Source organism: Cyanistes caeruleus, chromosome 4, assembly GCF_971803275.1.
Source record: "Cyanistes caeruleus chromosome 4, bCyaCae1.hap1.1, whole genome shotgun sequence".
Taxonomy (NCBI): Eukaryota; Metazoa; Chordata; class Aves; order Passeriformes; family Paridae; genus Cyanistes; species Cyanistes caeruleus.
The window spans coordinates 17,122,806-17,134,907 of record NC_141704.1 but is presented as its reverse complement, the minus strand read 5'-3'; the positions used below and the strand labels follow the sequence as shown (position 1 = coordinate 17,134,907).

Here is a 12,102-nt window from a genome sequence, read left to right as displayed (position 1 = left end):
TCTAAATTTTAACATATTGCAAATAGGAATGACAGTAATGCCAAAATCTACAAATATAAAGGGTTCTTCCTTTACTGGAAATAATTCTCTGTGGAGCAAAGATGAAGGGTATAACCAATTTTGTAACCAGCTTTTCCATTAGCATCAGCAAGGTCAAGAAAAGGCAATATCCATAAGAAAACGCATATGTTTCTCTTTTCTTCTCCTGTTTGGGAAGTGATAGATCCTTACAAATATTTTTAAAAGGAATCTCACAATTTTAGCTATCACACTTATGATCATTAGTCTGATTATTGCCTTTCCACCCATATACTTGTTGCCTAGTTCTGTGCCTTTATTTATCCAGTCAGATTCATTTTTAAGACAAAAACTACCTAACAGCTCCCTTGAAATTAAAGAAATCTTAACAACTCTGAAGACAGCCTCCACAGGCCCAAGGACGTGGAAGAGCAGTTGTTACCAGAGAACTGTACTATTAAATTATTAGAGCAGATGTATAGTTGTGGAGTAGAAGAGAATCAGAATCACTGAATGGTTTGGGTAGGAAGGGAGCTTAAAGATCATTTAGTTACAAACCCCCTGATATAGCAAGGAACATCCTTCACTACAACAGGTGTCTCAAAGCCCCATTCAACCTGGCTTTGAGCACTTCCTGGGAGGAGCATTAACAGCAATAAATATCTCAAAGTTGGGGGCCAAGACAATGGTGACACACTCTTTTAGGGGTGTGCAGTGATGGGACAAGGAGTAATGGGCAGAAACTAAAATACAGGAAGTTCCACCTCAACATGAGGAAGAACTTCATTATGCTGAGGTTTGGCAGAGCATTAGAAAAGGCTACCCATAGAGGTCATGTTGTCTCCCTCTCTAGAGACATTCAAAATCCACCTGGACACATTCCTGTGTCAACTGATGAAAACCCATCTATCCCTTTCCTTGGCATGGGAGTTGGACCATAAGATTTCTACAAGTCCCTTCCATCAATAACAGTTCTGTGATTCTCTTGGCAACCTGTTCTAGTACCTCACCACTTTTACAGTAAAGAGTTTCTTCTTAAAATCTCATCTAAACCTACTCTCTTTCAGTTTAAAGTAATTTCTCTTATCCTGAAACTATATACCCTTGTAAGCAGTCCCTCTTTAGTTTTCCTGTAGGTTCCCTGGAAGGTTGTTGAATGATCTCCCTGGAGAGACTTTCCTTTTTCTGGCTGAACAACCCCAATTCTCTCAGCCTCTCCTCATACTCCATCCCTCTGACCATCTTTCTGGCCCTCATTTGGGCTCAGTCCAGCAGGTCCATGTCCTTCTTATATCAGGTCCCCAGACCTGGATGCAGTACTCCAGGCAGGGTCTTCCATGAGTGGAGCAGAGTGGAAGAATCACCTCCCTCAACCTGCTGTCCACACTTATTTTGGTGCAGCCCAGAATAAAGCTGTCCTTCTGGGCTGCAAGTGCACATTTCTGGGTCATGTTAAGCTGCTTGTCAATTAACACCCTTAAATCATTTTCCTTAGGGCTGTCCTTAATGCATTCTCCACTCAGCCTGAATTTCTGCTTAAGACTGTTCTGGCCTACATGCAGGACCTTGCACTTGGCCTTGTTGAAGTTCATGACTTTTGCACAGGCACAAATTCCAAGCCTATCACTGTTCCTCTGGTTACCGTCCCTCCCCTCTAGCCCACTGACTGCTCCACATAGCTTGATGCTGTCAGCAACCTTGCTGAAGGTGCCCTCAATTCCACTGTTATGTGGGAGGAAGTATGTCATGAAGCAGAAAGCAAGTCATGAGAATGATGCAGAGACATGAATTGAGCGGCTGACAGATTTAAGAAGTGTTCAAACACTGGATTATTAAGTATTTTGATGTAAGAATTCCTAATTCTTGCAAAATAGTTCTGCTAATAAAATACATAATGACCCTTTCTTACTAGTACTTAGCCAGACCACTGGAGCATGATAAGTATTATAGATTTTCATTGAATATGTATAATGAGCCGAATGGACCCTTATAGATTTGTGCCTAAAATTCATCTAAACCAGACTTATCCCCCTAAATGCTATTAAAAAAAGTAGCAACAGGAAAACCTGTTTCCATTCTGAAGTATTTCTTCTCCTCATAAACAATATAGTAAGCTGAAATACTTAATTTTATCCTGAAGGTTAGCTACGAACTGAAGCACCTCACTCAAATTTTACGTAAATATTACCCATTCCCTAAGTATTGCAGTGCACCAGAAGGTTTATGCATATAAACACACAATCACAACTCACTTGTGATACAATTACAACTCACTTCAAATCCCAAACCAGAGTTTCAGTGCAGTGTAAGTTATATGTATACCTCTTCTTTGCACAGCACAAAATAATTGACAGAGTGGACACAAGTATTTGAAAGAAAACTATCAAGAGAAGTACAAGAAATTAATCCCTAGACAGGGAACAAGTCTGTTTCCTTTAAAAGGTGAATTGGTAGAAATTTGGTAATATTTTATCCCATGTCTCAGGTATAACATCTCTAAAGCTATCAGCCATGTAGATCACTCCTTCACTCACATTCATTATGCATAGTGCCTTAGTGTCTGTGTCTTAAATTGTAGAATGCAAGATGGCTGGAGGTTAATACCAGGTTTCTTATGCACGCTATCTTTGAAACCAGCATGCTGTGTCCATTTAGGATTCAAGCAAATTGAACAGAACACAAAAGTGCTTTACATATATTAACTCAGCAACTCTACAAAAAAGTTCACTTGTAATGTAAGAGGAGACAAATATCCGCATAACGTTTCAAGTGAAAGCTGATGCAGGCTTTACATCTGAAAGCAGGAAGGATGGTTTAAGGCATGGAGTCTAAAGAAGAAAGGATTTAAGGAGGATAAAGTATGCTCACAAATGAAAAGTAGTTCAAGACTGAAAGTAGAATGTGCTACAGGGATTGTCAAGCAAAAAGCAAAGTGAACTAAAGTAGACAACAGCAAAGAAACATTAAATTTGTATACAGCACATATATTTCTGTATATTTGTAAATACAGGTAGGCAACTATGGGTATTAATGTGTGTGCTGTACATCCAGCACCAGCCTTCATTACAAGGGATCACAGTTCCTCCTTCCAGACATGGCACAAATGCTTTCAAAGCCTAATGTCCTGAATTTCCAGCTCCTTCAAAGTCAATGTATAATCCAGCCACAGGATGTTCCAATCTGTGTTCTCTCATCCCTGGAAACATGCCGATGAGTTTCACAGAGACAGAAAAAGGTGAAGGATGCCTTTATGGAAGAAGAGCACGTAGGGCTAGAGGTAGGCAAGAATTGGATGCAACCACAGAGTCAGGCTGGGAAGAAATAAGTGTATTTACAGTGAGGTATCTGAGTGGGAGAAGTGTGAGGCAAGAAAGTTCCTGGAATTCCTCGCTTTATCCACCCACACTATGCCTGACTGGGGCAGGAGTTTCCATGAAGGCCCACAGCCCACTGACAAGGCATGCAGAATATATCCAGGGATGCACAGGAAGAAGTCTAAATTACTTCAGAAAAGATAAAGGCAGAAAATGCTCTAAAATAAAAGAACTTTTTTGAATACTATTTCTTTACAAGCAAAACCACACCAGTTTAGTGGAGCATGTATTTGACACAAAATCCAGTACACTTTAGGCAGCACTTCAGTGTCCCTCAGATGGACTACTAGATAAGATCTATATGTTTGGTGATTATAGCTAATTTCTTGCATTGATCATCAGGGGTTTTAGAGGAAAATATTTTTTTTGTATCTTCTAAATACAGAAGTAACAGAAACATTTTCTAAAATGTGATTAAGTTTAGCAGTACTTTTTTAAAAAGCATTTTCTTTACTAGACAGGATATTAGACATATAATCCTGTAGCATATGTTACTGATTAAATAGTTCAAAAATGTTTTTTAAAAATTCATTCTCTTACCCAGAGTAATAATTTAACCTTTTTTTTTTCAACACAATGTAGTCTTTGATAAATTTTAATTTTTATCATCTGAAACACTTTCTCATGGAAAATTTGAAGATGTATACTTGCAATAATTTAAATTATGACACCATATAATCCCAGTTCAGCTGACACTTAAATTCAATTATATCTATATTCATATACAAATAATTCAGAAAACTCACAGCCTGAAACAGCTTAAAAAGCAGTAAATAATAAAATGTGACCATACTTATGAGATATCCAAAATTTCCTATTATCCTCTGTTTTTACAGGCAAAATTTTCTATGTTCTTTTGCTATGTTCAATTGTGAATTGTGAACAGAGAATTCAACTCTGTTTCAGATGTTGACTCTGAATTAAATTAGATTGTGGTGTAGACAAATTGAAATGTTTTCCCTTTATGCAACTACTTATTTCCTCAGCCTAAAGAAAGATATTTAGCTGACATCAGTTGTGCAAATTTTATGTCATATCTTTGAAACTACATAGAAATTCCCTAACAGCTTTTTCAGTAAGCTGGAGACAAGATTATCCCAAGATGATACACATGGGAAACATAATACATGAAAAAATAACGTATCATTAATGTTAAAGAAATTAACTCAAAGCAGAAAACAGAATATCATAAAATGGAATTGAAATGTGTTTTTTTATGATTATTAAAACAGATACTTACCTTAAAATGCTTAAACAGATCAAATAAAAATCCAGGGTAATAAAAAAGGAGATGAGACAATTCATAACATATCTAAAGAATGAATTAGACCTGAATTTAAATGTTTCATTCATATTTGTGTCTTATGAATGTAAAATAAAACAAGCACAACATGAATGTTAAGCAGATTTTATTTAGACTGACTGCATGTATGAATACCCTTAAAGATGTTTGGACACCACTTTCCTTAAATGAAAATGCACACTGTTTTTCTACTGACTTTCTCTGTATCAGATCAGTAAAGTATGATATAAAACTACAGACAGCATGAAAGGCTATTTTTGCTTTCACATTTAAAAAGCCACTGACCTAGAATAAGATCAGCTGGGGCACATATACATACAGTATTGCTGATTTCCTTATGAAATCATTTCATTTCTTTTATTAAAATATTTTAACAGAGAATATACTGGTGTTATTTCAGAATAACTTTCTGATGCCAACTCTCAGCTTTACTATATATTCAGCACAGTAATCAGCAGAGTCTTTTAACCCCTGCTGTCAGGAGGCTGGGTTTATTAATAACAATGAAGATGATAATATGTGATATAAACCTGAGCAATATCAAAATAGAAGGTGTTTCCTTGACAAAACAGAGGGAAGCAAAGAGGCTGTAAAACATTATTAGCTTTTAATGAGGAATACGCTACAGCATCAGAATAAAAGCATGAAAGGATAAAGCTTTTAGAACAGACATTATGTCAAGTTAACTGAAAATAAACATTGATTAGTAAGGAAAAACTTCTAGTGCATACTACAAACAGCTTAATACTGGGGTGTTAAAGAGAAAAGGATGCATAGTTTTCAGAATCAGACACATTTAATCAATATAAAAATCTTTCCTTGCATAATTTTTTCACAGAATCCACTGGAAATTTCATATTCAAAGGCAGTTTTAGATTTAGATTCTATTGCATTCACATTTACATTTCACAGACTGTAAAAGAAGAACTAAATCAAGCAAAATTATATACCAAATCCCACACTAAATTTAGCCCAAAAATTAAATCATGTTTCTCTTCTTTAGCCTATTATCTTAAAAGAAAAGTAATATTATTTCTCTGTTTTTTTCTAATAATTCATATTTAGGTAAATCTTGCCAATTGCAGCCCCACTTTCTGCCTCATAAAACATAGTACGATATTATGAAGCCAGTAGGATAGCTGGACTTGGTTCATTTTTTAAAATAGATGGATAATTGCTTTCCTATTGAAACTCTCTTTGGATTTAGTGTGTGTTCCCACCTTTCATTGAGGGCAGTAGTAAATCAGGAAAGGTGTGGGAGACAACACCATGCATCAGCAGTGACTGTGATTTTCCTCAATTCTATTTTCTCTCTTGTTTATAGACTGGGTAGTGAATGAAGAAGATTGAAAAATAATAAGGACAGAATAAGGATTCTTTTAAATTGCCTGCAAACATTGTAGAAATCAAACAATAAAACAGACAAACAAAAAAAAGTGAGTGAATAAAATAACAAAATTATCCAAAGAAACTTCCCAAACATACAAACCAAAGATTCAAAAGCAGAAAACCCAAATTAGTTTGGTTTTTTTTCTTTGTAATAATCATATTATTTATTTTTCCACTGCTAAAGTGTCTGCTTATTTCTGTAACTGTTTATTGAAAATTATATTATTTCTATATTCATTTAGATACTAACAGTTTTACTTCTTCAAGTCTATTGCAAACTACTTCAAAAGTGGTAGATTATTAAGGAAAAAATAGATGAAAGTGCACGAAGTTCCAGACCCAAGAATCTTCAGACATTCAAAGCCCCAAAGGCTCTTTAGTACACAGTAAGAAAAAAACAAAAGGAACACAGAAATTAGTGGTCTTGTCTTTCAGATATTTCTTTTATTTCTGTGAACTGCTGAAGCTCAGAATTCTCCCTGTGACACACTGCTTGTCCAAAGCAACCCAAAGAATTTTCCTGGAAATATCTGCAGTTTTCAACAATCTGCAATATTTGTTAGAAAAAAGTAATTTAAAATATTCCTTCAAGTTCTCTATCTCAAAAATACATCATAAAAATTACAGAGCTATAAGAAACAATTAACAATTTGATTAAAAGCAAAGCTGATAAAATACAGTGTGACTTTTTTAGTCAATGATTCTTCATAAGTTATCTATGCATCATTTTTTTAAGAACATGAAAATCACAGAATCACCGAATGAGTAAGGTTGGAAATGACCACTGAAGGTCATGGAGTCCAACCCCCCTGCTTAAACAGAGTCATCCTAGAGCTTTTTACTGAGGTTTGTGTCCAGGCACCTTTTGAATATCGCTAGTGAGGAAGACCCCACAACCTCTCTGGGAAATTTGTTCTAGTGCTCAGTCAACCACATAGTAAAGTTCATCCTAGAGTTCAGTTCAAACTTCCTGTATTTTAGTTTCTGCCTGTGGTCTCCTGTCCTTGGCACAAATAAGTAGAGCCTGTCTCCATGCTCTTGACACCCTCCCTTCAAAGACAGGCATTGGTGAATTCCCCTCTCTCAAGGCTGAGCAGGCCCTACTCTCTCAGCCTTTCCTCATAAGGGAGACGCTCCATTCCCCTGGTCTGTGTTGTCTCCCCCTGGACCTGCTCCTGGATCTCCACGTCTCCCTTGCTCTGAGGAGCCCAGAACTGGACACAGCACTCAGGTGCAGCTTCACTAATGCTGAGTAGAAAAGCAGGACCTTGACCTGATGACAGTGCTCTTCCTAATGCATCCCAGCAGCTTTCTTGGACACTGGGATACACTTCCGGCTCATGGACAGCTTGTTGTCCACCAGGACCTCCAGGTTTATATCTTCAGAGCTGCTTTCCAGAATAATAAAAGAAAAAAAGTGATATAGATTCCTAAACCAGTAGTTTTAATATCATGTCTTGCTTTACTTATTAAATTCTCTTTTGTTATTGAAATGTAATGACAAACACAAATAACAACAAATTAAAATGTAATGTGGCAGTAAGGCACCGTTTGCAGCAGTGCCAAAATCAGCATGAACTTTATGCTGACCTGTAACTAGAAGTATCAATATTGAGTCTTACTGCAGTTTACTTGGTAACAAAGCTTACTTCAGATTTTTAGCCCTAAAGTCAAAAGGTCCAGAGAGGCTTTTATTGCTACTTTTTGAAAAATTAAAAGTATTGCCCCACAGAATTTAATTTGTGTAATTTCTCCAGGGAGATTTTAAGTATAGAATGTAAAGGAGTAGAAGAGACCCCCAGAGTACTGTTAGCCTGGGCAAGAGCTCTATTCTTGTGCCAAAGGGTTTATTTCCAAGCAGTAAGATTTTTCCCAGAGGCCCTAAACACTCTTGTCTCTAAATGTACTCTGTGCCAGAACCTTTCATAAAGGTTTCTCATGTGATGTATTTGCTGTAAGCGCTGTCATAAAAATCATGTGAGAAATAACACAGTAGAAGAGCTAGAGGACTTCCTGAGACCCACTTTCAATGCTGATCATTTTTAAAAGCCGATCAGTAAGTATAATTGAACAAAGATTTTTCTCAAGGACATTTGGCAAGTGTTTTTCTGAGATCTAGATACTAATCCACAACAGAATACTTTATAATGCTTAATTTAACCTGAGAGTCAGGTCTAGCTACGTGACATGGAATCTGCAACTGTTTTCTCCAATATTTATGATGGTGTTGTCTCACTTTATATCAATTTCCATCTTTATAGTCAGTCTTTTTTCAGGATTTGTGACTGGGCAAGTTAGGCCTCGTAAAAGAGCAAATGAATTTACACTCATCCTCTTAAAATTTATCAGTTTAAACTTAAAATACCTTTCTATTATTGTGAAGAGGCCATTAGTTATATTGACCTTTTCTGCTGGAAATAAGCAAAGAATAATAACCGCATATTATTTTCTCCTTTCCTCCTATGTTCAGATTGCCATTTACTGCTTAACCTGAATTCTCTCTTTACTGTAATATCCCTTACAAAAAAAAAAAAAAAAAGTTGCAAAAGTGGTTAATCTGCTTCTTTAATCTTCTCACCCATAATTTCTGCTAAACCTTGATTACCAGTGACGTTTTTTCAAGATTTTATATTTGCTCTTGGTAGAGGGTTAACAGATACCTGGATGCAGATACCCACCAAGATACTCTGTCACTCCTCTTCCCAGGAGGACAGGGGAGAGAAAATAAGATGGAAAACAACTTGTAGGTTGAGATAAGCAAAAATACAAAACATAAATAAGAAGCAAAAAACCCACAAAAGCTTGCACATGCATAAACAAAGAGAAAAAAGTTTAACCTCTACTTCCCATCAGTGAATGAAGTTTATCCACTTCCTGGGAAACAGGGTTTCTGCACATGGAGCAATTGCTCCAGGAGGAAAACATTATAAAATAGCAATCATCACCTGTCCTTCCTCCCTCCCTCTGGCTGGGGTGTTGGGGCTGGCTTGGACTCAATGATCTTGAAGGTCTCTTCCAACGTAGTGATTCTGTGTGTGATATGGTATGGAATAGCCCTTAGGTTAATTTGGGTCAGTTGGCCTGGTTGTGTCCCAGGATATTGCCCATTTCCAACCCCCTGATGGGAAGGGAAGGAAAGGGGAGATGGTGCTGTGCCAGCCCTGCCCAGCAGCAGCCAAAACACCGGAGGGTTATCAGCTCCTTTCCAGCTTCCAGGGCAAAGCACAGCACTGTGAGGGCTGCTGGGGGAAAATGAACCTCAGCCAGACCAAATAGATTCTTATTGAGCTTGCCCTTGTGAAAAGAAATAAATTTAATGTCATATTTTGTCATACATCAATGTGAAGCTGTGATAGTGCAATAGGTATTGCCTACAAATTAGACATTCAAACATGACTTTTGCATACTATTTCCACCAATACCCAATCTGTTCACAGGGAACGATACTGAAAACTCCATAGCCATGGGAATGGTTAGTGGTGCAAATTTTTATCGACCAAGTTCCTCTGGCCATAGTTTATAATAACATAAACTTCTTGACAACACAGTAAAAACACTCCTTAAAGATCTGAACTATTTTTCAACCTTAAATTTAAAAAGAATTCCTACCTTCCCCCATAGAAAACAAGTCTTTCACATGTCTTACCATGCAATCAAATCAAATCATACATATATGAAATAGGCTGCATCATGATAGACTTTTGATGTTTGTGGTAAATTTGATGGAATTCCTCCCATTCACCTTAGACTTCTACATCTGCTTAACAGTGGAGATCAAAAGTCTTCTTATCGGACCATTTCTCAGATGTATTTTAAATATTCTCTCTGGGATGATGGGAATCAGATCCTGATCTTTAAAGAGAGTCTGGACAACTGTCTCTGATGTATAATAAAGACATCCATTGAATCTTTTCCTTTAACCCAGAAAGCCTCTTAGAAATTTGCATCCATTTTTTCTCAACAAGTTTTTCTTATCTCAATAGCCTAATAAACCTATATAAATTTAGCATAATTTAGTTTCAACAGCCATCTCTTCCAACAACTCAAAACATATGGAAGTTCATGTTTCCAGCTTTATACTTTTTTTATTTTTTTGTGCTGTAACACAAGAACATTAACAGATAAACCTTGGATATAAAGTTTACTGATGGGTACAAATATAAATAGCTTCTGCTGCTTTGTAAGGTTCTTATGACCAGACATTCCCAATAGAAGCTATATCAATAAAAAGAGGTTTAGGTTTGGGATGTTGGGTTCTTCTTTTCTTTTACATTAAGCCAGAAGGCCCAACAGCACATTACTCAGCTGATCAGAATTGGTTGGACTTCTTTGTGGAGTGGTGTTTAGTCTTTATTGCATCCAGGTTTCCTCAGAAATATAGAATCATTTGATTTCTAATCATGGTATCTAGGAAATAATATTGTACACATAGAACTAAAACCCTAAATTATTTTTTAAGTGTATTGTGCTGGTTTTGCATTAATTGGTATTCGCTGAGGAGGGAAGAAGCAATCCACAGAAACGATCTTTCTGAGAGAAGCTGCTAAGAGCTTCTGTACGTGGCAAAAACCAATAGCTGGCTAGCTCTGTGAATTGACAGCCTATGAAACCATTTAAAAGGTAGGTCTGCCTCTGTGAGATTCACATTTTAAGGACAGGCAAGCCCAGAAGACCTCTCTCTTGCTTCAGGCCTTGAAGAGGTACCTGGGCGCTGGTGAGGCTGGTCCCGCTCTGCCAAGGCTTCACAGCCTGGTGGGGTCAGGCCGGACCCCAGATTGGTGAACCAAAACCACTACAATAAATTGGGGTTTCTGCCCAGTTTGAACAAAAATCACCACATATATGTACATTAAAATTTAGAACTTCTCCTCATTGTACTCACCAAACTTTCCACAGCCAGTTGATGCTTCATCCATTTGTTTCTCTTATCGCTGTGAGACTAAAATGTTGAAGGTCTCAAAAAATCAGCCATTTGGCAAAGCAGCAGGTGCTTGGAGGGAGTTCAAGGTCACAGCCCAGGTGCAAAGGGAGTGCACACCCACCACCAGAGGCTAAAAGCTGGATTTTGGCCCAGATAAGGGAAAAGGCCAATAAGAAACAGCTCTTTCAATGTGGGATAATGCTTTTTGTCATGCCAATTTCTGCCCTTACACAATTGGCTCAGGTGTGAAAACTTCTCCCTGAGAGAGCTATTGGGACATTCACCTGAAGGTATTCAGCACTTCTGTGGGGCAAAATTGTCTCAACTGTACTGACCTAAGAGGCAGCTGTCATGTCTTAGAAGATGTGACAAACCATCAAAGACTCCTGAAGTGCCCTGTGATCTGGAGTGCTCTAACAGTGTAAAACCCTCTACCCCAGTGAAGACACCTGGGCATTCCCACATAACAGGACTGTGTGTTAAATCATTGAACTCTGTGTTTTGTAGGCTTTGTCCACCCTGATGGATGATGGATCAAGACTGCAGCTATCGCTTTGACTAACAGACATTAAAACCGAAACAGTCAAATCTCATTGCTAGATTGTAGGTGGTGACTAACTTCCTTAGCTCCTAAAACCACCTTAAAGGTAAAGCCACCCCATGACAACTACCTTTCTGTCTCCTTTTCCTCTCTCTTTCTTCTCCTCACTTCCTCTCAAAATATATTGTAAGCAAGCCTAAAAAATTCCAGTAAATTTCTTAGTAAGTGCCTTGTTCTTTAGATAACTTAAAATTGGCAAAGTATAAATTTGCTAAGTTAAAGTTTGTGAAATGCCTTATTTTGCCTGGGTGTTGTTTTAAAACTTGCCAAGTGCCTTATTCTACCATAATGCTCTAAACTTTGCAAGTAAAAGTGTGGTTTTGAACCTCCTGAGAATTTTGCTGCTTCTTCTGTGCACAGCCCAGAATAAATCAAACAACCTTCCCCTAACCAGGCAAGTGGACTGGGGCGTAACATTCACCCACAACATTACACCATTCTACAAATTGTCTTCCAGTGACTTTTTCCTGTTTTCCAGATAATTTCTTTCCATCTT

The 12,102-nt window shown here is 37.4% G+C and overlaps 1 long non-coding RNA gene across 1 annotated transcript; it reads right to left on the bottom strand.

Annotated features, from left to right (window-relative positions):
- Positions 1 to 5,279: 5,279 nt before the first annotated feature.
- On the bottom strand, positions 5,280 to 11,231 carry LOC147653449 (uncharacterized). Its single transcript, XR_015285880.1, has 3 exons — positions 10,967 to 11,231; positions 9,030 to 9,113; positions 5,280 to 7,472 (listed from the first exon to the last, which is right to left on the bottom strand). It is a non-coding gene; the product is annotated as an uncharacterized LOC147653449 (long non-coding RNA).
- Positions 11,232 to 12,102: the final 871 nt, after the last annotated feature.